The sequence below is a fragment of the Erinaceus europaeus genome, chromosome X (assembly GCF_950295315.1).
Source record: "Erinaceus europaeus chromosome X, mEriEur2.1, whole genome shotgun sequence".
Classification (NCBI taxonomy): Eukaryota; Metazoa; Chordata; class Mammalia; order Eulipotyphla; family Erinaceidae; genus Erinaceus; species Erinaceus europaeus.
Window position 1 is genome coordinate 23,681,975 of NC_080185.1, and position 27,788 is coordinate 23,709,762.

Sequence of the window (27,788 nt, forward strand, 5' to 3'; positions counted from 1 at the left end):
AGCCCTGAGCTGTCACATTTGCCAATTTCCATGATGTAAACACTCCTACCATGGGCAATTTCAAGCTACCAACTTCATGTCCCTGGATATGGAGCTCTGAAGCAATGAGCAGTTACAAAATGTTACATAGTATTTCCAGTACACAGATACAAAAGACACAAATAACCTCAAGAGCATGGATAATAGTTAAGTGTAGTAAAGCAATTAGGAAGTGATGAGTTTCCAGTATTTACTAGCTTTGCTTTTAATCTAATTTATTTAATTGTGAACTTGTATGATTTAATTTTTAATAATGGCTATTAACTATCAGCTCAAAATTTCCAAAAATTCAAAATTGGCTCCTGAGGGCTGATATGAGAAATCACTGTGACCACATCAAATTTCAACCTGTTTGTTCTGTTTTTCTTAGGAGAGAGAGAGAGAGAGAATTTTTCATTCGGCTTGGGTCATTATTCCTTGTCACAAAAGGATTTACTACTGGGTTTCTTTGAAGCTAGCAGTTTCCTTGACTCTTCTAAAATAGGAAATGATTTTAGATGTTATTTTTACATATTTTCAAAAAGAATTCTGTCTCTATTCTCAACAGCTTCCTGACCACCTTTTGCTTCCAAATAATGAGAACTATTTAAAGGAAAAAGGAACTAGTATAGTGTGGTTTTAAGAAAAGCACATACTTTGCTCTTTCAGAAGCAGTTACACAAGAGTTCTGCTTATAACTGGGGAAGAGTTAAAATAGCTTTCCAAGGTCCCTCCCAAGGTTGTGATTTTCCTTTCATCTGCTCAGGTAATGCCAGTCATTCATCTCATCAGCTATTGGAGTATCTGCCGTATGGCAGCTTCTGCCCTGAAGTCACCACAGAATGCAAGAGAGACGTGGATCCTGCTGAATCAATAATTACACAGATTATTTGCTTTTACATCTCCTAAGAGCCTTAAAAGGAGATCATGCCACACAGGGCCCTGACCTCTTCTAGGTGGGGCGGGGAGGGGGGTGTGCAGGATATGACAATTAACCTGATACCTGAAGAATGAGTTAAGGAGCCAGGCAGAAGAGGAAAGAAGGAGTACAGAATGGGACAGGCTTCTTTCCAGGCAGAGGGAACAGCCTATATATCACACATGCATAAAACATAGATGCCCATATAGAACATAAACAGATATACAGTATTATCTTCAGTATGCAATTTCGTGGTAGGGAGGGTGGGCAGTGAGTAGGAAAATAGGTCTGAGAAAGTTCCTGAAAGGAAGTGATAATGAATAAAAAACAAATTGAGAAACATTGGTCTACAGAGAGATCTTGGCACCTCTGAAGCTGTTATAGTAGCCATGACAGAGCTGAGGTACTGGCCTCATGCCATGAGGAGCCTGGCATGCAGGCAGGAGATTAGAGAACTCATGCTTTTCAACAACTCTAGAAAATGTCCCCTATTACCTTTCAAATCCTGCCTCCTCTCTCCTATCTGGTCTCTCCTACTGGACACTTGTTAGAACTTTTCAGTCTATCTTCTATGGAGTGCAACACTTCTTTCATGGTTTCCATCTCTTTATTCTTCTGCTCTGCATTCTGGGTAATTTCCTTAGATCTATCTTCTAGTTCACCGATCCTCTCATCAACTGTATCTGGTTTGCTGTTTAATCAACTGAATATTCTCTCTCTCTCTCTCTCTCTCTCTCTCTCTCTCTCTCTCTCTCTCTGTCTTTCTATCATACCAATGTCCTTTTTTTTTTCAAAAGCTTTCAGATTTTCAGGTTAGTCTATTTTTGTTTTATCACTCTTACTCTTTAAAAATAGTTTGTCGTGCTTATTTTACAATCCTTGTTCAATTACTCTATGAGATATAGTCATAAGAAGTGAATTTTCTCATTTGTTGTGACAACCTCATGATGGCTTATTTCCCTAGGGATTTAGCAAGTTTTAGTTATGAGCTCATCTGCAGAGTTACAGTTGCAAACACAGACTCAGGTGCTACACTGCCTGGGCTTAAAATCTGTGTGACTTTAGGAAAGTTACTTAATCTCTCTGTTCGTCAGTTTCAGTATCTATAAATTGGACTGCTGTAAGAATATAAGCAAATAACTCAGTATAGTCTCTGGCACATAATCATGTACTTTATTAGAATTTTTTCTTTTATTTTTTTACTTTTTTTTTTTTTTTACTGTTATTTGGCAGAAATCGTTTGACCTGGCAGGTCTACCTGCATACTTTGAGTTATGTGACTCTCCCCAATCTCATCTCAAAGCAGTCAGGATCCTTGAGAGACTTCATAACAATATTTTGTGTGCTTTTGTACCCCCCTACACATAGCACAGGACAAGATATAGTTGCCATACATTTACTGAATTAAGGAGGAAAGTGTGTATTAAACCTTGACAACAGTGAACACTAAAAGTTCCTATCTCACTTCTTTGATGTATCTAAAAATTCCGACCACTGTGGTTTGGTGTGCCTTTCCCCCACACTCCCACCCTTGTTCCTGTGAACTAGCGCAGTCAAGGTGATATGGTTTCTAACAAATGAAAGTTGATATAATTCATTCAATCAGTGGTGATCTCAAGGGTATGCACCAGATGTGGGCTCCTTTTTTATTTCAAAATGAAATATTGAACTGGGAACACCACAAAGAACATAGATTACTCTGATTTTCAGGGTGTGTGTGTGTGTGTGTGTGCTTTAAGCACCAGAGTCAAACTGTACACAGGTAGCTGATGCAATCAGGCAAAGTGAATGTACAGCTCTATTTATATAAAGCCACACACATATATCAGACCATCAGCAATATTTGTATAAACAGTGAGTCTCCTATGAAGGTAGAGGCTCCAGTGACTGAGATACATTTTCCAGTCCTGGGGCCAAATGACACAGCGAGTTCCTTCTTCCCCTTGGAAATTTGGTGGGTGCACCAGCCCTGCCTCTGTTGCTACGTTCTCTTGGGGGGGGGGTTTCTGACTCTGAGTATATAGCCTGTGTGGAGGTTTCACTTTGGTCACCTTCTGCCTATGGAGGCCAGCATGGCTATGACATCTCAGAAGACCCCTGGTGTCCCCCAGATGGGTGCAGTCCTGGCCATGCAATGACTGGCCTCCAGTTGGGAACAGTGACACCTCGGTGATGAAGTGGCTACTGAGAAGTAGGCCGTTTGACTCTGAACTTGGCCTGTTCTTTATTTAAATCCCAGGATTGAACAAATCCATGTACTTATGCACACAGAAATTGAGAGGAGGTGGGCAGAAAGGGATGGAGATGTGTGCAGAGGCTGTTCTTTAGGATTTCATCTTCACTCCCCAGATCATCTCTCCCCCCCCCTTTCTTTTTTTTTTAATTCAGGGAATTAATGCTTTATAGCTGATAGAGAAAAAAAATAGTAGTTGGTACATGTGTAACATTTCTGTTTTCCATACAACACTCCCTACCCAGGTCCTCTTCTGCCATCATGTTCCAGGACATGAACACTCACCCCCACCCCAGAGCTCTTTATTTTGGTGAAATACACCGCCTTTCTTATGGTAGTCTCCCAGCCTGCCCCTCCCTTCACATGCCATTGTATCTTTGGCTTTTCTTTTTTGTTTCCCCTACTTCTTTTCTGAGCACTCCTCAGAACTCCTCTGGGAGTTTCCAATGGTCAGAGACACAGGCACCCTAAGTCCTGTTCCATTGTGAGTTGACTTGCCCTGTTTTCTCCACTGGCCAGAGAAGCCTCCTCTGGGTGTTGATTCTGAAAGGGGTAATATTGGTGGAAGCCATCCCATTGCTGGCTAAACAGCACTCCCACTGTGACAAGGAAGTGCTGGAATAAATGTGGTCCTGATCCCAGCAGTTCTGTATAACTAGTCCTTCCTTCTGTTGGCAGACATCCCCCTGCCACCCTGTTACTTCTTGAGGCAGCATGGCATAGCAGTAGGTTCTGTTGCTAGCCCAATTTGGAATTCCAGTTCCAGCAACAGCAGTTAATAACTGGCAGCGGGGATAGGGGGGTGTGTCGCATACACTCTGAGCCTCCTTTTCTTTTATCTGTAAAATCGAAATCAGATCAAACATGTAAGTGCTGCACCTGTGATAGAAGTACAAGTGTTCATTATTGGAACAATGGTTACAGCCCATTGTCCTTCCTGTCTCACAGGAGGCAGAATCTCAGAGTTGACAGAAGGACTCAGAAGGTCTGCAAAAAACCTCTCACATCCATCAATCAATGGCTCCAAGATTCTTGCAGAAATCACAGCTCTACCCCTGCCCTTAAGGAAGCCCCAGGATATCCAAACTAACAGATAAGATGAAAGTGTAAACACTGAGGGTTGCATTTCAACATATTTATGAATCTGGGGCATGGGGTAGGGACACAGACATTCCAACCATACCTGCCAGCATCTGCTAGATCATTCTCTGCAGACCACAAGTGCTAGCGAAATTCAGAGTGGAGGGCTGTTGTGGATGGGAGGTCTTCCTGGAAGAGGCAGAGCTAAAAATGAGACTTTGAGGAAAGGGTCAGATTTTGGACAGAGCCACAAAGGAAGTGAGACCTCGGCAAGCATGAGTCAGATGAAGCTGTGAGGCAGACACCATTGCTATTTGTGTTCTGCAGATAAGAAAATGGAAGATCTGGTAAGTTTAGCGATTTCTCTAAGACTGCTCGGCAAGGAGCTGGCAGCACTGTGGTTTGAGTGGACTTTGGCCTCTGGTGCTGAAACTGTTTGCCAAACTGGTCCTAACTGGGCAAGTATGGTCTTCAACTGGAAAAGAGGCAAGAGGGAGCCAATGGTGGTTCTTCAGGGAGGAACATGATCATGACGATGGAATTTCTATTCTGTCCAGAGGGCAACAGATGATTAGAGAAACATTCGAGAACTAGAGGGATCAAGAAGTAGTTGCAGTAATTTAAGGGCAAGGCACTGAAGGTTTGCCCTAGGCACAGGGGCATGGTGGGACTAGAAAAGGCATAAAATGAGGCCAGGCAGTGACACACCTGTTAAGAGCACACACTACAGTGTGCAAGGACCCAGGTTCAAGCCCTTCATCCCCACCTACAGGAGGAAAGCTTCGCAAGTGATGAAGTAGAGCTGCAGGTGTCTCCCAGTTTCTCTCCCTCTCTAACGCCCAACTTCTTTCTCTCTCCAATAAATAAATAAATAAATAAACAAACAAACTTTTTTAAAAAAAGAAGGCATGAAAGCAATAGGCATGTCAAAGAGAAGACTTGGGAACTTACTGAATGGAGAAAGAGAAGTAAGGAATCAGACCTAAGGAATCCTAAAACCTGGATAATGCCAGTGCGAAAGATATTGAGAAGAGGGTGGGAGTAGATAGCATTATGGTTATGCAAAGACACTCTCCTACCTGAGGCTCCAAAGTCCTAGGTTCAATCCCCCACATACCACCATAAGCATTACTATTTATACAAGACATGGTCTGATTTTTCTTATTGCTAATGATTCCTAGGCGAATCATTCTGAAGAGTTTAGGGCAGTATATCATGAGGCCCACCTGTTACCTATATTCAAATGGCTCAACAAGGAAATCAATAGATTTATATTATAATTGTATTACATTGTAGATCTATCAATTGATAGAAATATAAATTTGCGGCAACCACGTCAAAATGTTCATTGTGGACTTTTGTTAAAGATATGCATTTCCCCCACTACCTGTAAGTTGAACATCCCTATTTGGTGTGGATTAATAGGTGATTTGGGGGGAGGGGATGTTCTGGGAATATTATTACCATTAATTTAGACAGATAAAATTTGAGCATCCTCAGACCCCTAAAATAGCCTATCAAATCATACCAAATAGGGACATCCCACTTTCAGATCTCCAGGGGAACCTGTGTGTTATGTCCATTGTACTACTTTTTAAATCTCTCTGTATGTCTTAAAGTTTTCAAAATAGAAATTTGGGAGAGAATAATTCCTGAACATGGTAAGAAACCAGAAGAGTACAAAGGAGTAGGTCATGGACCCCAGACTCCTTCCCAGAAACCACTGTTTACTTTTCCTGAAAAATGTGTCTGCAGGGGCCAGGCTGTGAGCACCTGGTTAAGCGCTCATATTACAGAGCACAATGGCACAGGTTCAAGCCCTTGGTCCCACCTGCAAGGGAAAAGCCTCATAAGTGGCGAAGCAGGGCTGCAGATGTCACTCTGTCTCTCTCTGTGTCTCTCTCTCTCACTATCTCCTCCTCCCCTTTCAATTTCTCTGTGTGTATCCAATAATAAATAAATATTTTAAAAATGTATCTGTATATTCAAGCTTACATATGTATTTGTAGAGCCTTTAAAAAGACAGATGGGCTCTTGCTATAAATCATTTTGTGTACTACAGTAGATCCATATCTATGTCATGGGGGGGTAGTAGCTCAGTTAATTAAACATGAGTTGCAGCAAATTCTCTTTAAGACTTTGTTTACATTGTATGGGACTGGCGCTGTCGCACACCTGGTTGAGTGCACATGTTACAATGCTCAAGGACCCAGGTTCGAGCCCCCAGTCCCCACCTGCAGGGGAAAAGCTTTTTAAGTGGTGAAGCAGTGTTGCAAGTGTCTCTCTGTCTCATGCCCTCTCTATCTCCCCAACCTCACAATTTCTGACTGTCTCTATCCAATAAATAAATAAAGATAATAATTAATTTTTTTACAAAAGACTTTGTGAGGACTTTGGTGATTATCATTGGGAGGGTTGGGCACAGAACTGTGGTGGTGGGTACCATGTGGAACTATAGCCTGGAATCATACTTTGGTAAAACACTGCTAAATCACTAGTAAAAACATTTTTTTTTTAAATAATTCATTCCCCAAATAAAATTAGTTACAGAGACCTGATGGTGATGTACCCAGTAGGTTGTACACATGTGTGAGGACTTGGAGTCAAGTCCTCAGTCTCTATCCGCAGGGAGGGAAACTTTATGAGTGAAGGAGCAGTGCTGCAAGTGTCTCTCCTCTCTCCCACTATTTCTCTCTCTCTCTCTCTCTCTCATAAATAAGAAAGAGAAAGAAAAAAGTGAGAGAAAGAAAGAAAATAGAGGTGGCTGCTGGGAGTAGTGGAGATGTTTACATAAGCAAAGAAAAAATAAAAATAAAAGTCAGAGCAGAAGTGTCCGGATCCACAGGGAAAGATGTACCTGTGCATCTAATCAAAGTACATTTTCCTGGGGGATTTGCATCCGTATCCTTTAACACTGAGCATTGGCCCCTGGAGGCCAGGTAATGAGCTTCCACTGGGATGCTGGCAACAGGCCTTTTTTTCTCTCCACAAGCCTTCTTGGAGATTGTTCCATAGGCCCACATGCAGATCAGCCTCATTCTTTCAGCATAGTTTTTTTTTTTCCCAGGATGAGCATGGTTTTAATCATCTTGCTGCTCAGGGTGATGTGGGGGGAGTGGGGGGGGGGGGCGGGGGGCATCAGAGTGGGAATGGCCTGCATTTGCTGAACTTGCCTGATCTGAAGAATTCCCTTGGGTGTTTTCCAAACAAGCTCCTAAGTTGGGACAATGCTTCCAAATGTAGTGGGAGAAGCAGGGCTGGAGCTCTGGGGTAGAAGTTTCACTAATGGTGCTGGTCAAAGGCATGAGAAGAGACAGAGCGAAGGCAGGACGCCAGTGCTATGCTGAAGTCCAAGGACAGAGCCCCCAAACTCCCACAGTGCTTCCGCCCTCCCATTCCTTCCCACCGAAGATGATTGCCTTCTGCTACAACGTGGGGGTCACGTTTCCAAGGCATGTGCGCCTTTGAATATGAACGCCCCCCCCAACTGCCAGCACCTGGGAAAATTCAAACCCCACACTCTGTGATGTGGGGCTCCTCCCTGCGAATGGGCAGGGTTTGATTGGAAAAATATGACTTTGGGAACCAGGTTTGGAATTGAACTGAAATGGCCTGAGAACTGAAAGCATTGGCACAGTTAAGCAGAAGGGACTGGTTTCCTTTACTTCTTCATTTTGCAGCTAAATCCAGCACAGCTTGCAAACCTTGGGAGACAGCCATCCTATTATCATTCCTGATATGGACCTTCCATTTCTAAGATATTTTTGTTTGTTTGTTTGCTTTTTACAATTTCTGGAATTGAACCCCAATTAGATGCAGCCCTTCAGAGTCCCAATCACAATGTTTCGAGAACAATCCTAGGTAGGACAAGAGTCCACAGACCCAGGAAGCAATGTGCTGACCCCATATGTCTCTCTTCAAGAGACCTGGAACCTTTGGTTCTGTTTCTATTTCACTCTCTAAACTGGTGGTAGAGGCTCCTGGGTTCCTGTGTCTTTTGGGGAACCCAGGATACCAGATGAGTCTCTCACACACACACACACACACGCACACGCACACACACACACACACACACACATACACACACACACACACACACTGACCTCTCACCTAGTCTGAAGTGGTCACATGTCATTGTGCTGCTTTGAGGTTCTCTGTCTTCTCTAAATCAGAATCCTGGAAGTAGTGACTGGATCCCCAATCTCTTAGGATCAACTTTTCACTTAAAGTACAAAGTCAAAGGGAAGGGCCTGGAATGTTACTCAGTGGGACAGCACAAGTTCTCTGTGTGTGAGGCTCTGGGTTCGATTCTCAGTATCAACCAACCAAACAAAAAACAAATAGAAAATGGAAGGGAGTACTTCCTCTGGGTTTGGGGGTAACCTTGGTAGGTAGGCAATGATGGATTGAGAAAGGAGGGCCAAGAGGGCTCAGGTATGCCAATATGGCTTCCCAAGTTACCCATAGAACCTCACATCACTCAAGGGGTTTCCACTCTTGTAGACAAGCTTGTGACACTGGTCGTTTCACCATGTGCCGCTTCTGGTTGTGGACCTCTGCCCGCTTCTGGCACACTTTTGGAGCTCACTATGGGTTTTATGGAGGTTTCTGAAAGTACACCTTCTGGAGAAGTGAAGGTTTATGGTATCAACAGTGACCTGACTGTGTAACAATTGGCTATTGGCTGGTGGTGGAGGAGGGTCCTGAGTTATAGCATCTGCTGATTCTCCAAGTGTCAAGCTTCCCTTTGTGGTCTATTTAAAGTTCCCGTGGAGATGTCACTGAGCTAAGGGCTGGGGAGAGAGTAGTGTAGAGCAGCACAGCATTGCAAAGACTCCCCACCTCACAAGGACACTAAACGCAAGTCAAGAGCACAGATTATAAAGTGAAGTCACATAAACAGAAATTGATGGCGACTGCATGTACTTTTGTGTCATCTTTCATAGATCTTATTGTAAGCTTATAGCATTTGACTTTTTGTTTATTTTTTAGCATTTGACTTTCAAGGAATATATATATATATATTTTACTATGGACAAATCACTTTGTTGGAGGGTAGGTAGTGATGATTTACAGAACTTTTGTCATAGGTGTATGTCTCCTAATGATGGGTGTCAGCCCATCACACCCTCCAATTTTTCATCTCCTCCTAACCTAAAGCACTGTGTCCTCAACTTCCTTCCTAGCCCTTCCCACCTCCTCCCTCATTTAGAGTCCTTGCATCTGCTCTAATAGACCACAATTAATTTAAGTTTCACTCTGCATTTTACCTTTATTTCTTTCCTTCTTTTCCCTTTCTTTCCTCCCCTTTCTCCATCTCTCTCTCTCTCTCTCTCTCTCTCTTTTAGTCAGTGGGGCTTCACTGCTGTGGTTGATTTTTTCAGATAAAGAGAGAGTGAGAGAGAAAGAGAAAAAGGGGGATGGGGAAGTAACCACAACTTCCTCCAATGTATTAAGGGCAGGGATCGAACCTGGTCTTTCTTCATTTCTTAAGGCTCAGTCGTGAGTGAGATATCATCTGGTATTCATCAAATACCAGAAGTGTCTTGAACAGACTTTCAAGATCCATGTTGAGCCCTCAGCCTTCACTGCCCCACTGAGCCACCTTTCTTAACTCTCACAGTAAAAAGGCTGAGCAGACAACACCCCAGGGTTCCCAACCCCTCTGTAACCAGAACAGTATTCATTTCTATGCATCATTGGGTTCCGATGATTTGGAAAACTTTTTTCAAGACACTGATGCCTATGGTCTGAGAGGCCCTTTTCATGGAGGATATCCTCAGTTCACCAGGTCTTGGTACCCTCCCATTTCCCCTTTTGTTCCCTTGTGGCCTCTTGTCACTCAGACTTCCTTCCTGTTCCTGCTGTTCCCAGAGATCCTTCTGTCCAGTTCTGTCCCATCCCAAGGATCTCCAGCTGGCTGAGGAGAGAATTGCTGTCAACTGTTCCAGGCAAGAGGCCTCCCAGGTGTATTTGACTCTTTACCACATGACTCCATAAGATTCTAGAGGTCTTGCAAAATTCCAAGGGACATATTTTTACAAAGGCAAATTCCAAGAAAGGTGTCTGTGTTGGGGAGGTGGCTACCGTTCCATTCTGAACACTGAGAGCCCAAGTGTATTTTACATTTCACTGTATTTTCAACATCTCTGGGTTAGGGTGGAAATTGCTGGCTCCCCCGCCAAGAGCTGCCTGAGTGTATCTCTCTAGATCTCTTCACAGCTGCCTGAGAGTATGTCTCTCTGAATCTCTTCACACAACATAGTCTGAAGTAAAAAATGAAAACCTTTGCTTGGCCTCTTGCTGAATGCAAGCATCTCAGCCATGGAAATGTATAGAGGAAGCCATGGGAGTTGTAAAGACACAACCTTTTTCTGAAGGCAAATACACTCTCTGGAGCCTGCCAGAGAAATTATTTTTCCAGGAAAACTAAACATTAAGCACATACTTGGATGTTCCTTGCAGGCTAGAGAGAAGCCCTTTCTCCCATTAAGGTCAGGCAATTGCCCAAATGCCTCACCTCATTACCTATCATAGCCAGGAGTGTGGGACAGACTAGCAGGGGCCTACTCCCTTCTCTCTTCACCCAACAGTCATAGTGGAGCAAAATTCACAGGTACAGACATGCTCTTGAAGTTCACAGTCAAGAGAGGCTGAGAGTGGCATCACTTGGGAAACCCCAACACAGAGATACACTCAGATACACACACACTGTTCACACAGCTCAGTGCAACAACTCACCAGAATAGGTGCTCTGGAACCAATTGTGGAATGATGAACTATGGGAGATGGAAACCAGTGACCTAGGAGTTGGTGGAACAGGTCACAGTGGTGAGCTTCCTGGCCACCTTCCTGTCAGGTCTATTGAGTGCACATTATTCAAGTGCAGATAGGGGAATCAGTGGGCCAACAGCTGTGGAGGGGTTGGGAACTGCCATTTCTTGCCTGTGTGGCCACCAGCACCCATTTTCCTGAGATCTGAAAGTTACAGCTGTAAGGATGTATGAATGCCTGCCCAACACATGAAGCCAATTCAAAGCCAAGCTCTGTCCAATCCAGGCCAACTTAGGTGATAAATCTTGCTCAATTCCCTGGTCATAATACCTCTGGCTACTTCTGCAGGCCCAATCTACTCCTGATCCAGGACCCTTTGGCCAGGGTTCCTGCAGAGTCGGCACTTTCTCCTCTTCTCTGTCCAAGTTGAGCTCATTCTCCCTTGGCTTCCCCCAAAGTCCTTCACTTCCAGACTCAGAATTGTTTGAACTAAAAGTTTCTCTCTGACAAAAATCTCTTCTTTTACCTCTAACCTTCCTTCAATCTAGACACCTAAGTTCTCTTGAACTTTCCATCACTTGAATTGTAGGGGAATGTAGCTTTCCAGGGGAGGCAGAGAGACATTCCTAACTTGTTTAGTAACATCCAGTATAGATCATCCACAAAGGACATCAGTTTCAGAGTGTGCTTTCCCTGTATCACTTGCTCTTGACCTTGGAAGGAGGCTGGAAATCTAAAATATGAGCCACCAGCAAAATATTGCCTCTTCAATGCACTGAAAGAAGAAGTGAGCTTATCTTCAGAAGCCCCCAGAGTATTATGGACTAGCTGAGTAAGTGTAATTAAAAAAAGGAAAGGGGAAGTCAAGGATAAATTCACATGCAGTTGAAGTCTCAGGATAAATACATTTTCCCCAACAATTGCCAGAAAGTGATTCTTGCAACCTTGGGGAAATGGTGCATCCAAGAATTTCAGAATCACCACCACCCTTCACCTGGCCATGACTTCAATATCAGCAAAGTTTTCCTATTGCTCTCCTCTGGGTTTGAGAAGCAAGCTGATTTTCATTGCTATTTTGCAAGTCTGTCCATATCCATGAGTTCACTCTTTCTCTCCATAATCTTGGGAGGTAGGTAGGACAACTGTTAGTTTTCTTTTTTTTTTAATTTTTTATTTAAGAAAGGATTAATGAACAAAAACATAAGGTTGGAGGGGTACAACTCCACACAATTCCTACCACCCAATCTCCATAACCCACCCCCTCCCATGATAGCTTTCCCATTCTCTAGCCCTCTGGGAGCATGGACCCAGGGTTGTTGAGGGTTGCAGAAGGTAGAAGGTCTGGCTTCTGTAATTGCTTCCCCGCTGAACATGGGCGTTGACTGGTCGGTCCATACTCCCAGTCTGCCTCTATCTTTCCCTAGTAAGGTGTGCCTCTGGGGAAGCTGAGCTCCAGGACACATTGGTGGGGTCTTCAATCCAGGGAAGCCTGGCCAGCATGCTGGTGGCATCTGGAATCTGGTGTTTGAAAAGAGAGTTAACATACGAAGCCAAACCATTTGTTGAGCAATCATGGATCCCAAGCTTGGAATAGTGGAGAGGAAGTGTTAGGGGGGTACTCACTGCAAACTCTAGTGTGCTTCTGCTTTCAGGTATATATTTTGCAGTAGTTTATGGGTACGTGTGAACATAAGCTCTCTCTCACAGAAACTGGTGTATATCTAGGTTATGGGACTTTGTTAGAAAGTGAACTACCTGAGATGAAATTAGAGTGTACTATAAAAGGAAAGGTCTCACCCGAGTAATGAAGCTGAAGGGTTGTCATTCCACACGTGAAGTCTCTGGACACAGTCTGAGGTGAAGCATGTTGAGGTGGCAATTGTTGCATTGGTTAGGTTGTGATCGGCGGATGCAATATTATTTGGTTTGGATTGGGAGATGCATACGGGAAAGTGGGCCCTATCCAAGGGTTCCAGGACTGGGGGAAGTAGGGGCTCTATAGTGGAGATGTGAGGTTCCTGCTGTCTTAGGGTTCAAAAAGACAATCGATAGTTAATGTTATCATCACATTATTTGGTAATTGGGTTAACTTTGAAAAGTCCTTTTGTTATGGTTTGCTGTACAGTATCCAGTATCTTGTATATAGCTGTGCTATTGGATGCTTCTAATCTACTTGGTCTAGGCTTTTGAGAGAGTCCGAATATCAAATACACAGCCTATATATTAAAAAGATTCAGTTTGTGTTTTGAGAAACTTTGAGACATACAATTGATTTCCCCCCTCTCATATTAATTAACTATTGATGTATATGTCTACATTTTGCTAGGAGTGTACATAAACACCATTCCCACCACCAAAGGACTGTAACCCATCCCTCCCGCCCACTCCCACCCCCCACTGGCCCAGGAAGCTGCATGTCTACCCCTCACCACTGGGTTTTTACTTTGGTGCCCTACTTACAATTTGATCAGGTCCTGCTTTTAGTTTCCCTTTCAGATCTTCTTAAAAAAGCAAATGACCCCATCCAAAAATGGGCAGAGGATATGAACAAAACATTCACCTCAGAGGAGATCCAAAAGGCTAACAAACATATGAAAAACTGCTCTAGGTCACTGATTGTCAAAGAAATGCAAATTAAGACAACACTAAGATACCACCTCACTCCTGTAAGAATGGCATACATCAAAAAGGACAGCAGCAACAAATGCTGGAGAGAATGTGGGGACAGAGGAACCCTTTTACATTGCTGGTGGGAATGTAAATTGGTACAGCCTCTGTGGAGAGCAGTCTGGAAAACTCTCAGAAGGCTAGACATGGACCTTCCATATGATCCAGTAATTCCTCTCCTGGGGTTATACCCCAAGGACTCCATAACACCCAACCAAAAAGAGGTGTGTACTCCTATGTTCATAGCAGCACAATTCATAATAGCTAAAACCTGGAAGCAACCCAGGTGACCAACAACAGATGAGTGGCTGAGAAAGCTGTGGTATATATGCACAATGGAATACTATGCAGCTATCAAGAACAATGAACCCACCTTCTCTGGCCCATCTTGGACAGAGCTAGAAGGAATTATGTTAAGTGAACTAAGTCAGAAAGATAAAGATGAGTATGAGATGATCCCACTCATCAACAGAAGTTGACAACTGTTAGTTTTCACTGGGCTTGCATCTGGAAGGTGACCAGAAATCAGATTTGGCACAATGAGCAATTAGACGTTCATTGATTTAGCTTCATTTTCACAAGCTAATAAAACCTAGCCTGGTCTAATCCTTATGTAAAGGTAAGAGCCATCATGTAACCTTGAACTACACTAGGCAGAGAGAAGATTGATCATCCACAGTAATGGGATGGGTAGTTGAACTTGAAAAATTCAGCCATTCTACTCTTCCCTATCCTCCCTGGAGCTAAAACTCAGGATTTTGAATGCAGAGAGTATGTATTATCCTCAATCTACTCAGAACTTCCTTCTATAAGACTGGATGCTATGACCAAATTTCTCTAGCTGCAGCTATATTTGATTAACATTTCCCCATTAATCAAACGTCTGTAGTGGGCCTGGTTTTGAATGGGTACAGAGAAGTGTGGGATGTGGACCCTGACTACCAGGAGCTTATATTCTCACACAGAAGGTTAAATGTTTACACACTAGACTACAGCATACCAGATACGAGATGAAACAATGAAAAAAAAAAAGAAAAAAAAATCTCCTAGGAGTATTGATGCATCCTGGGAGGGAAACCCCAAAGTCAGAACTGAGCGAGGTGGCTGGTTAGCAGAGTGAGTGCTGGGAGTGGACAGTAAATGTGGCTTCAAATTCCAGATCCACAGTTATTAATCAGATGAACTTGGAGCCAATCACAGTACCCAAGCCATGGCATGCAGTAAAAATGAATAAGGACTGACCACATATGGTTTCAGGGAAGACTAAATGAGAATTGTACCAGACCAGAGTTAAGCTTTCAGGAAATTGTATCATTGCAGTGCCATTTAAACTGATTTGAAAACACTCAGGAAAGAGACTGAACAATACAAGGCACTGGATTAAACAAAATCACTGAATGAAAAAGGATAGGATAGTGAGAACACTGGCCTTACTGAAGCAGAGAGTACATGCTAAGGAAACATAAGAAAAGAAACTGTTGTTGGCCTGGGAGCTTCTAGATGGTGGGAGGCCTTGATCACAAAACAGAGGCATTTAGACTGGATATGATAAGAAGTAAGACTCCAGCGGAGACTTTCTTTTTTTATTATAATTTATTATTGAGGCTGGGTGGTAGCTCAGCGGGGAAAGTGCACATGGCAAAAAGCACAAGGGCCAGAGTAAGGATCTGGGTTCAAGCCCCCAGCTCCCCACCTGTAGGGGGGGGTCACTTCACAAGCAGTGGAGCAAGTGTGCAGGTGTCTATCTTTCTCTCCTCCTCTCTGTCCTCCCCTCCGCTCTCAATTTCTCTCTGTCCTATCCAACAATAACAACAGCTATGACAACAATAACAACTACAACAAGGGCAACAAAATGGGAAAGATGGCCTCCAGGAGCAGTGGATTCATAGTGTAGGCACCAAGCTCCAGTGATAACCCTGGAGGCAAAATAATAATAATAATAAATTATTATTATTATTGCCACCAGGGTTCTTCCAGCATAGATTTTCAAGTGAAAAATTACTTGAGGGGAGCTGGGCGGTAGCACAGTGGGTTAAATGCACATGGTGCAAAGCGCAAGGGCGGGAGTAAGGATCCTGGTCTGAGCTCAGGGCTTCCCACCTGCAGGGGGTCGCGTCACAAGCGCTAAAGCAGGTCTGCAGGTGTCTGTCTTTCTCTCTCCCTCTATGTCTTCCCCTCCTCTTTCAATTTCTCTCTGTCCTATCCAACAACAACAGGAATAACAACAACGGCAACAAAATGGACAAAATGGCCTCCAGGAGCAGTGGATTCATAGTGTAGGCACTGAGCCCCACTGCTAACCCTGGAGGCAAAGAAGAAAAAAAAAAGACTTGAGGACAGTAGACTTAGAGTAAGATTGGCCTGTGGTGTATGTACTATGTGACTTTTAGGATGGAGGGATGTCTGCTGTTTCTGGTATGAGTTGTTATGAGTCTGGACTAGAAGCATAAGAATGGAAAGCATTTAGAAAATATTTGAGGGTGGGTAGGAATTCACTGGATAGAAGAGTTCATTGGATATAGAAAATTAATGGGAAGGAAGAGTTCAAAAGGATCTTGAACTTTTTAGTTCAGATGACTTGTAGAGTGCTTGATGGCACTGACAAAAAATGAGAGTCAAGAGAAGAAAGAATGGAGGAAGAAAATAGTGGGGGTAAAGCTTAACTTGAGAGGATGGTGAGACATCCAAGTAGAAATGTCTAGAAGAAAACAATAATATCCGAATATCTTTGAGTATGTAAGTTTCTTCTAGTTCTTCCCCTCTGGACACAGGCAGACTTGATTCTTTGGGTGAATGCCTATATTATCTGCAAATACTGATTTTTTTTCTTCCTTCTTTTACAGTGTCTTTAATTATTTTCTCATTCTTTCCAATTGGCTTGAACTTCCAGTGAAATGTTGAATAGGAAGGGCTGGGTGGCGGTGCACCTGGTTGAACACACCTGGCTGAGACGTGGGTTCGAGCACCCAGTCTCCACCTGCAGAGGGAAAGCTTTGCAAGTGGTGAAACAGTGTTGCAGGTGTCTCTCTGTCTCTCTTCCTCTCTATCACCCCTACCATTTTGGAGCTCACACCAGGTGTTGTCTCCAAGTTGGCATCTTGGCTCTGCCCTCGAAACCTCCACAATCTAACTTCAGAGACTTTTTTTTTAATTAGGGAAATCATGATTTACAAGGCAGTTGTTTTCACATGGGTACAATCCTCATCCTTCCTTGACAGATGTCTGCAAATCAACCCCACCATTAGTAGATCCTCCTCCATCATTGTGCACTGGGTCCCTGATGCCCCTTCAACACCCTCATGGTCCCCCACTTCTTTGGCTTTGCTGCAATAGACCCTGGTTTAGTCCAAGTTTCACCCTGTTTTTTGCCTTTCCCTCTTTGTTGCTTCAGAGACTTTGTAAAACCACTCTGCTGAGTGTGCTAGCCCTTCAAGCATGGAACTGTCTCTATTGATCGCCAGAAAATACTCTATCAAAGTTTCCTTTTAATCCTAGTTTTTTTTTTTTTTAGAGCTCATAACAAGTGGGTGCTGAGTTTCTCTGATTTATTTTTATTTTATTTTTGCTACATTTATTGACAGGATCTGATTTTATGCTTTTTCTCCTCCAACTTAACAAATATAATGAATTGCATTGATACAGTTTCTAAGGACAAATCAGCCTTGCATTTCTGGGATTAAACCCTACTTGGTTATCTTATATTCTTTTCCAGAAGTGCAGGGTTTGATTTGCCAAGAATCTATTTAGAGGTTTTGTACAGAGTAGTTTTCCTGTCCTTATCCCATTTGGTATTGGTGCAGTGATAGTCTGAGGGAATAAATTGGAAGCTTTTCAAATCTTTGCCAGCGTGCTCAACTAGGCTGTTTGATAAGGGGATTATGTGTTCCTGAAAGGTTATGTACAATTTACTTTCTAAAAGTATGTATGTGGTGTCAGTTGAGCTGTTTTCATCCTTTTCCCCCCAAGGGGCCTCTGCCAGGCAGCCTTCAGGAATGCTGCCTCTTTGGCCCCTCATCCCATCCAAACCTATTGGGTGGCATCCTGGGGTGGGGTAGGGTGCCCTAACACTTTTCCTGGGCCTGCACCCCAGTTCCCAGTCCCATTTCTGAGTGATTCCAGTGCTGACAAGATGAGCTCTCTGTGTTCCTGGTTCTGGCTTTCACAGACATCCCCCCTCCCACCCAAAACACACACCATTTCACTTCACAGAGAGTGTTTTTAAAATGGATTTGCAAACCAGCCAGCAAACCCTTTACTCCAAAAATGCAAAGACCCTGATTTTTTTGTTCGTGAAAAAAACTGGACATGCTGGCTCAGCATCCTCACGACCAAACTGTTGCTTAATTTTAATTTATTGTTTTTGTATTAAACAATCCAGATGAAGAATTATGGCCTCAGATGGCCTGGGCCCAGAGGTTTTGCAGGTCAGTCTGCTAGCAGCCACAGGCTTGCTGTGGGAAGGCCTGGGCCGCCATTTTCCCATCATTCCATGAGATATGTTGGCCTTGGCCTGCCCTACACAGTGGCTAGGGCTGGGGACATGCCATACTCCACTGCCCTACTGCCCCCACCCCTGGCCACCCCCCAGCTTCGTGTCTGTGTTTGAACTGTTGGTCATGCACAAGAAACTGAAGCCATAGTTACTTGACTATTTCTTGAATGATGCCTTGTAGTGCAAAGCCAGGCCAGTGTTGCATATGACTTACAATGAAAGATACCATCCATTCAAACAACAACAACTGTGTGTTTGTGTCTGTGTGTGTGTGTGTCTGTGTGTGTGTGTGTGTGTGGCTGTGCATATGTGTGGGTTTTAAGAAGGCAACAGTAGATACACATATTCTATTTTTATTTCATTTCTAGTTTTTTTTGGGGGGTGTAGTTTGATTTTGACTATCTACTAGAAAGCTCTTTCGCCTAGGTTCCAAATGAACTGGTATAAACATTTACATAAAATGTCCAATTTGGTATAACTATACACCTATAACAGGACTTACATACTTCCTAAGAGTATTCAATGTTTCCCTATATGTTTTAATGTATTCTAAATGTGGTTCTCTCTCTCCCTTTCTCTCTCTCTCTCTCCCTTCCTCCCTCCCTCCCTTCCTCCATCACTTTTCTTTGTACTCCTGAGTGGTTGGTTGTTTGTTTGTTTTAGTGAACTTGCTAACTTTGCTTATTTTAATGGTGTTTCCAAGCAGCCATCCTTTGCTTATGGGGATCAGCTTTCCATGTCCTGTGATTGTGTATTTTCTGAATTTTTACTTTAATCTCTGCAAGTAAGCCTCACTCCTGCAAAGCCCATCTGTCTGGAAGAGCCTTTCCTCCTTCCCTTTCACTTGGCCACCTCCTACTCATTCTTCAGCTTATGCATCATGTCTTTCAGGAAACCTTCAGCATGATTTACATGCTCATCCTCTGTCCTCACCCCCCCCAGCAACCTCCAGCACTCATCATTCTGTGTTATAATCAGCCGTCTGCTTGTCTCTCTCCCTTAATAGACTGTAAATTCCTTGAGGGCAGGGACCATATCTGGTTCATAATTGTACCTCCAAGTGCCTAACATCGTACTTGGCATCCCTAGTAGGAATTCAAATGGAAACTTTATTGCAGGGAGCAACCCAGGAACTGGCAGGCAGATAGAACAAAGTGGACCCCACCAATCTGTTGTCTGAGGTTTGGGGGAGATCTTCAAAAAATGAATAAATGGAATGAATCACCCTGCTTAAAAAAAATTAAAAGAATACAAGTCCTTAAAGTTGAGTGATTTTGGTCACTCCTTCGGTTGGGCTCCTTCCCCTCTTCCCTTACAGCTTCCACTCCAGTGAGAACTGGAAGGTTCAACCCCAGAAGAGACAAGGCCAAGACTGAGCTTTACAAAAGAGCTGAGGCAAAGTTAAAGGGACTATACAGACTGCCCCAGAGTTTTTCCATTGTCAAAGCATCTTTCCTTTGTAGCTGCGAGAGTGAGGAGAAACTCATTCCACGCTTCAGCTTCTGGTCCCCAGCTGAATCAGAGACTCCTCTCTAAAGTTACCTTTACTCTTAGTTCTCTCCTTCTAGTCACTGTTAATCCTGTAGTATTTTATTGCCAGAGTCTAGGAGGTGTTTTGAGAATATCAACTGGAGATGTAGTTTGTGAAATTGGCAACATATAGGCATTACAGTCCTAGGTTTTCTTCTGGAAACTTCTGTGGTTGGAAGCCAGATCTGAGGAAAGCAGAATGCAGGCCGAGCTGAATGCGAAGTGTACCACCATCATGGGTCACCATCACAAGTATTAGTGCCATCTCCTGCCCACTTCTAGGCCCCTAACTCCACCCTGTGATGCAGTCTGATTATGGACGGTTGCTAGAGAAATCAAACTGGTGCAGCTGAAGGCTTTCCTGCTCACCACAATTTGACTCCTTGGAAAAGATGGCCTCGCTTCCTCACATTATCTGGGTCCTTGCAGCAGGTCATTATAAAGTTGCTTTGCTCACACTGAATGTGTCCCAGGCATCGTGCTAGGCTCTAGAGCTTCACACTGGAGGAACAGCATTGGATAGGAACACAGCAAAATTCAGGACATTATTCCTAGGCTTGATAAGTCCAGTTGATGTGGGACCCAATGTCCACGTTTGGCACTTTCCTGGCTACTAACTAGCTATCACTCCTTGAGCATATACTATCTCCTCAGCCTTTGCAGTGATGCCCAAGCACACAACTTAAATATATAGATACTGTATGAGTGAACTAGAGGAAGAGAGGAAAAAGCGTACTGGAAGGAAGGAGGATTGGATGCTGCATGACTACAGTCAGTATTCCAGAAAAGTGAGGCTTCCCATGAATGCTGGAACAGAAAACCACAGGCTATTAGGACAACTCTGTGAATTCCAGAGACCTTGAATTGATCACTTTGATAATATTATGTACTTTTTCTTTTAACCAGGACACTGCTCAGCTCTGGCTGAAGCTGGTGCTAGAGACTGAACCTAGGACCTCAGAGCCTCATACATGTAAGTATTTTGCATAACCACTGTGCTATCTACCCAGCCCACTATGTACTAATAATTGAAGGGATTAAAATAATAGTAGAGGAAAATGGTTTGGTGGATTCTCAAAAAAGTTAAGCATAGAGTTCCCCCATACAACCCTACAATTCCACACCGAGGTAAATGCCCAAAGAACTGACAACAGGGGCTCAGACTAATACATGTTCAAAGCAGCATGGCCAAACAGTGGAAATGGGCCAAAGTCTGTCAATAGAGAAATGAATAAAAATGTGTGGCATCTCTATACAAGGGAATATTAGTAAGTCACACAAAACACAAAGCGTTGATACCTGCTATAAAATGGAGGAAGCTTGCAAACATGGTGCTGAATGAAACAGACTGACACAAAGGTCACATGCTGTTGATTTTATTTCTATAAAATGTCCAGAGGAGGCAAGTCCATAGAGATAGAACATAAATCAGCGGTCGCCAGGACCAGAGGGAGGGAAACGGAGCCTGTTCCACATAGAAGGGGTTTCACTTTGGCATGATGGAAATGTTTTGGAACTAGAGAGAGGTTGTAGCTGAACAACATGTACAGGTACCAAATGCTATCAATTTGTTCAATGCCAAATGGCTAATTTTATGTGGATTTCACTGCTTTAAAGCTTTGTGTAAGAACATCAGAGCTATCTTGGGGGGGGAATCAGGCTAGAGGATCCCCAGTAGTTGAGTCTAGGCCAACTAGGAAGTTGTAGGAGTGTTAGACTAGGTAGGTAAAGAGCAAATACTCTTTTCCACACCCTACTTTGTTGTGTTCAGATCCTAGTTCCTTTTCTCTGTCCCTAAGTCAAGTGTTTATTTCTAGCCCCACTCTTGCCTAAATCTAAGAACCATCTAGAACTATTAACTATTTCTACCCAAGCACTGTTATTGTGGGTACTGAGAGCTGAACCTGAAACCTCTCACATGTGAGCCCTGTGTACTACAGTTGTGCTGTCTTCTCTCTCCTGGAATACATTCTCGAGAGGTGTGAAATTGTACTTCTAAAATATTTATAGTCTTGTAAACTGAGGTTGCCTCAAAAACAAATAAGATAAATCAAACACTAAATTAAAAAAAAAGAAAACATTCTACTTCTCTAAGCACTGTTCATAATTTGCAAAATAATGTATTTGTTGTGAGCTCTCCCAAGAAACTGAACAAAGATTTCAGGAATATAGAAGGCCCGTTTACTGCGGACATGTTGACTGACAAGATTATTGTCACAGCCGTACAGTTTTACCTGTCCCCATATTAGGTGGTCAGCATACTTCACAGCCAAAGTGAAGAGTGGACACTAACTGTTGAATGCCTGAAAGATGGTGGGAAATGCTTGGTGATCTCCTTGACTGAGTAAACACATGCATACATAGTGTATCACATCAGTGGGATCCTATCTTGTTTAACGTCTTCAGGCCACATTTTGCATGAGAACCTGCATTCTAAAAATATTTATTAAACACCTGTGTTCTAGGGAACACAATGCTGGGAGCTCATTATCGTGGACACAGATAAAAAAGAAGTCGGGCGGGGAGGCAGGCAGTAGTGCAGCAGGTTAAGCACACATGGCGCAAAGCACACGGACTGGCTTAAGGATCACAGTTCAAGCCCCTGGCTCCCCACCTGCGGGGGTGGGGGGCGCTTCACAAGCAATGAAGCAGGTCTGTGGGTCTCTCTCTCTCTCTCTCTATCTTCCCCTCCTCTCTAGATTTCTCTCTGTCTTATCTAACAATGACAGCAATAATAATAACAACAACAGGGAGTCAAGCGGTAGTGCAGCGGGTTAAGCGCATGTGGCACAAAGTGCAAGGACCAGTGTAATGATCCCGGGTTGAGCCCCCCGGCTCCCCACCTGCAGGGGTCGCTTCACAAGCGGTGAAGCAGGTCTGCAAGTATCTACCTTTCTCTCCCCATCTCTGTCTTCCCCTCCTCTCTCCATTTCTCTTTGTCCTACCCAACAACGACAATAATAACTACAACAATAAAACAACAAGGGCAACAAAAGGGAATAAATAAACAAATTAAAAAACAATAATAACAACAACAATGATAAACAACAAGGGCAATAAAGGGGAAAAAATAGCCTCCAGGAGCAGTAAATTCGTGGTGTAGACAACAAGCCCCAATGATAACCCTGGAGGCAAAAAAAAAAAAAAAAGAAGAAGAAGAAAAGAAATCTGCATACAGTCATACAGTCTTTCCAGATAATAGTTTTAACTTTTCAGCACCTATAAACTCTGAGGTTGTGTAGACGGATGAACAAGGACAAGGCAAACAATGGTGGTGATGATGTTTCTGCTAAGTGGAGAATGTGGTCCACTAAACATGGCAGAGGGACAACAGAGCAGATTACTGAAAATAGGGCCATCTAGGGCAATGTTCCTATGACAGGGAAGGAAGGGGTGGCACAACATGGGGGGGGGAGACTTGATCAATATCTTTTTTTTTAAAAATGCGATAATTTTATTAGTGATTTAGTACTGATTTACAAAATTATAAGATAACAGGGGTGTAGTTTCACACCATTCCCACTATCAGAATTCCTCTCCACTGGAAGCTACAACAGTTCTTTCAAGGTTGCCAGATATGGGTGAACTATTCTTTCTACAACTGTCTATATTTGTATAGATTTGCCCATTTTTTTCCCGTGACCCCAACTTCTCTTCCTCTCCAAGTCACACCTACAGCTATTACTACTTCCAAATTTCCTTCCTTTTTTCCTCTTCTCTCTGATGGAGTTGGAGTTCAGAGCCCTCTAGTCATCTCCCCCCTATCAGTTCTCCCCCTCTGGGAACATGGGCCATGGATGAGGCCAGACTTACAAAGAGCCTTGAATGAAATCTAGGATCTGGGCACTCCAAGTTCCCTGACAGACCAAGGTCCCGGATCTCCTTCATCCTTGTTCTAACTCAAAGGCACAGTGTTCTGAATGTCTTCTTCTTGTCTGTCCCCTCTGTTTCCCCTCTACGGCTGTTCCACCCAGAGATTGAAGCGATGTTACCCTAGACTGCTATAATCATGCACCCCCTGTGTGTAGTAAACACTCTTCCCCTCCCGTCCCCCACTTCCACCCCTAGCTTAGCTCATGAGGGGCTCTGTGTGAGTACTAGATTGCCTGGAATTGAGGGGAGGCAATCTGGTCAGAACGAAAGAGGGTCTGCTTTTTGCTGCCTATAGTTAATCCATTGCCATCTGTCTCTATTTTGCTGACTCACAGCTTTCATTTGGGTTGGCAGTTCTTTTGCTGTTGGCTGCAGTCTTTAACTGTTTACAGAGGGCTGAGATGGATGGAGAATTAGGGGCTTTGCATTCATTCCCTGGATGAAATCTTACCCAGGTACTGTGGGCCTCTTGTCGAGGGGCTGAGGCCAAGGCCCCTGGATTTTGATGGATGGCGGAGATTAAGTGTAGGGTAACACATCATTTAGGCTGATTGCAAGGCCAGATTTCTCCTGAGTGCTGCCAAATGAGCTGGGAGGTCATGTGAATTGTCTGCCTTGAACACGATGCCTTTTAATTAGAACAAGGATGAAGGTAATCCGGGACCTTGGTCTGTCAGGGAACTTGGAGTGCCCAGATCCTAGACTTCATTCAAGGCTCTTTGTAAGCCTGGCCTCATCCATGGAAACCTGCCCTGCATAAATCTCCCTCCCACCTCCCTTCCCCCCAAATGCACTCCCCTCTACTTTGCCTTGCATCGAATCAGCATTTGGTTTCTATTGTGTGCAATCCTGGCTTGCTGTGTTATTTTGGAGCCAACCTTCTGCAAGTTTGAGACATCCCTTCTTTATCCCAGTGAGATATGAGCTCATCAGAATGTGAAACTCTGTAGCCTTTAGAGCTCTGGATGTGACATGGGGCATTATGGGTTTTCAGCCTAAGGCTAAGGTGGCCAGATTGTGGAGAGTCCAAAGTGGGACACTTCTGAGGGTGAAAGGTAGTGCTATTAGTCATGACACTGGAATGACAGGTGTCAAGTGGGACCATCTTGGACACACCAGTACATATGTTCACCCTATCCATAATTCCTCTTTTGACTTTTCCTGTTCCTACCTCAATTTCTAGCAGGACTGGGTGATGCTGGAACTGAGTAGGCAGATATACCAAAGTCCTTTCAATTCCCTTTACCCCAGAAATGAGCCACTGCTGACAGAAAATAGCCTGAGGAAGGTTAAAACTAATAGAAGTCGACTGTGAAACAATGGCATGCTATTAAAAGTCACTTTATCAGATAACCTGAAGTACATCCACTGAATTCCTATAAATTTCAAAAGCCAATAGTGGTTTTTCCCAAGTCATCTTCCCCCAGGATCCAGCCACCACATAACAAAACATTGATGATTCTCTAGTAAAAAATTAAAAAAGAAAGAAAGAAAAGAAAAGAAAAGGATGGCCCCATGGAAAACTTAACATGGCATAGTCAAACTTTCTTACTACCAAGGGGATGGATTTAAATAGTAGCATCCAGGAATTGGAGGTGGATGGGACTTCCAGTAGGACTGTAAGCTGTCGGGACTGTGAAATGGTATGGATACCCCGTCAAACTTTCTGGAAGCTCTCAAACAACTAAGCACAGAGTTGCCATGTGACCTAGCAGTTCTGCTCCTACTTCCTGAGAGAACTGACAACAAAAAATTGAAAAATAGACAAAAATGTGTACACAGGTGTTAATAGCAGCACTAGCAACAAGAGAAAGATGGAAGCCACTATGATATCCAGTGATGAATAAATGAATAAACAAAAATGCAGTATACTCATGCAGGGGGATATTATTCACCCATAATCATGGAGAAGTACTGATACATGCTACAACATGGGCAAACCTGGAAAAAACATTTTGCTAAGTGAAAGAAGTCAGTCACTAAAGACCACGTATTGTATGACTCTATTTATATGAAATGCCCAGAACAGGCAGGTCCATAGAAACAGAAATAGATTGATTAATCATCACGTACAAATGGGTGGGGTAGGGAGATTACCTGGGCAGATTGTGAGGAATGGAGGTGGGAGGGAAGACAGTGACAACTGAAAGGTCATGTACAGAGCTTCTTTGGGGAGTGATGAAAATGCTCTGCAATTGATGGTGGCAATGGTTATGCGACTTGGAAAAAAAAAATCACTGATTTGTACACTCAACTGGGTGAGTAGTACGGTATGAGAGTCATTAACCTATAAAGTTTTTTTAAGAAGATAGAGACCTTCAGGCCACATCAGGACTCAGCAGTAGCTGACCAGACAATACTTGCTCTGCTTTAATAAGAAGGTGGGCACAGATCGGGTGATGGTGAGTGGCTAGAACACTGGGTTTAAAGCATGAGTTCAATCTCTGGTATTGCATGTGCCATAGTGATACTCTGGTTCTCTCTTGTGCTAATAAACAAAGTTGTTTATTATTTTTTTTAATAAGGGTACAAGGAGTTGGGTGGTGGTGTTCCTGATTGAGCATTATCATGTGTAAGGATCCAGGTTTGAACTCTTGTCCCCACCTTCAGGGGGTGTGGGGGGGAAGTTTTATGAGCAGTAAAGCAGGTCTGAAGGTGTCTGTCTTCCTCTCTTCCTCTTGTTTCCCCCTCCCCTCTTAAGCTCTCTCTGTCTTAGGAAATAAAATACAAATGGAAAAATAAAAGGAAAAAATGACCTCCTGGAGTGGTGGATTCACAATATCAGCAACAAGCCCCAGAGATAATCTGGTGGCAATTTTAAAAATAAGGGCACAGATACCTTCCTGTAGGAACTTCTCAGGTTTCAGAATGGCTAAGCAGCAGCTTGGGTGAATACCTCTGAAGGGCAGAGAAGAGTGAAGAAACCTTGATAATATCCACAAACTTTGGTTGCTTTCATGATTACCTTTTACAAGTATATCCAACATGAAGTTACAGGGCCAACATTATTTTTTAGGAAATGGCCTGAGGGTGTACCCACTCCATCTCTCCCTGTGGATGAGCTGAGAAAGAGGAAATGACTTTGCCCAAGTCACACAGCTTGGTGGCAGAGCAGAGAGCAAAACCCAAGTTTCCAAACTCCTACTCCAGGGTGCTTTCTCCTACCCTGGCTTCATTGCCTGTCTTGCCCAGAGCAGTCCTCTCACCTCTTCCTGCTAAAATCCAGGAAAGTCAAGTGTGAGTATCCAAGTTCCAACTCAAGGGGAATTTATAGGTTTGGAAATACATTATATCTTGAAGAAATAACAGGTCAGGAAGTCTGAATTCTAGGTCTCCCAACACCAGGATGTAAACCAAGGACAGGAACTGACCCCTGGTAGAACTAAATCTGTGGAATAATCACATGCTTCTCTTTATACTGTATTTGGCAGTATTAGAAGAGAAAAATAATATTCATCTTAGGAAAACCTTGGTAACTGCAAATTTTCTGGCAGCCTTATTTCCTCTCGCTTTCTTGGAAGAAACCAAACGAAAAAGCAGCTGTACAAATTAGCCCTGACCAACAGGCCGGGGACCAAAACAAAACACAACAAGATAAAGCCAAAAACAAATCAGGCTAAATATTTAAATCAGGACGGAAAATATAGCCAACTAAACGCCTACTGGAGTTCTTGAAACTGTTCATCTCCACTTGATTATCAACGGCATCCATTTTCCAGGTCAGGATGAAGCTGGGGACAGTGTGACCCAAACTTATCAGCAGTTTCCCAGTCCCCTTCATTTGTACTCACAAATTTTGCTGGTAATCATGTCTACTCGCTAGGGGTGGGGGGAATCACTTATCCCACTACCTAGCATCCAGTTAGCACCATAACAAGAAAAGAAATGTATGGATCAGGTCAACAGTCGGTAGCAGTTTTGTACCAGGCACTGTGTGGTGCTGGAGGAAAATAGCAGAAGAGTTGGGTATAGACATGATGTCTATCCAACAAGGGCTCTGCGTCCCCTGAATAAGACAGATCATGCATGACCAAGGGCAAGGACAATGGGCAAGAACAAAGTTTAAGAGGTAGGAGAGTTTCTGTATGTTGAAGGACGGTGTGGGAACTAGTCTTCCTTGAATAGGCATTTCTTTCAAAGAGTCATGGACTATCTGGTTGAAAAAGAAATTTGGAGGCCTGTTGTGGAGATGATGTAGAGTT

The 27,788-nt window shown here is 43.4% G+C and overlaps 1 protein-coding gene across 4 annotated transcripts in view; it reads left to right on the plus strand.

Moving 5' to 3' along the window:
• The window catches only part of PLAC1 (placenta enriched 1), a 260,395-nt gene that overhangs the window by 140,991 nt on the left and 91,616 nt on the right, over positions 1-27,788 (plus strand). For 2 of the 4 annotated variants that reach the window (XM_060182708.1, XM_060182709.1), the window contains one exon: positions 20,620-20,686. The exons of 1 other annotated variant lie outside the window; for it this stretch is intronic. The gene's annotated coding sequence lies outside the window, so the exon portion shown is untranslated. Of the gene's footprint in view, positions 1-10,124; positions 10,201-20,619; positions 20,687-27,788 lie in introns of those variants that run through there. One more of the 4 variants, XR_009547460.1, reaches the window with a different exon arrangement.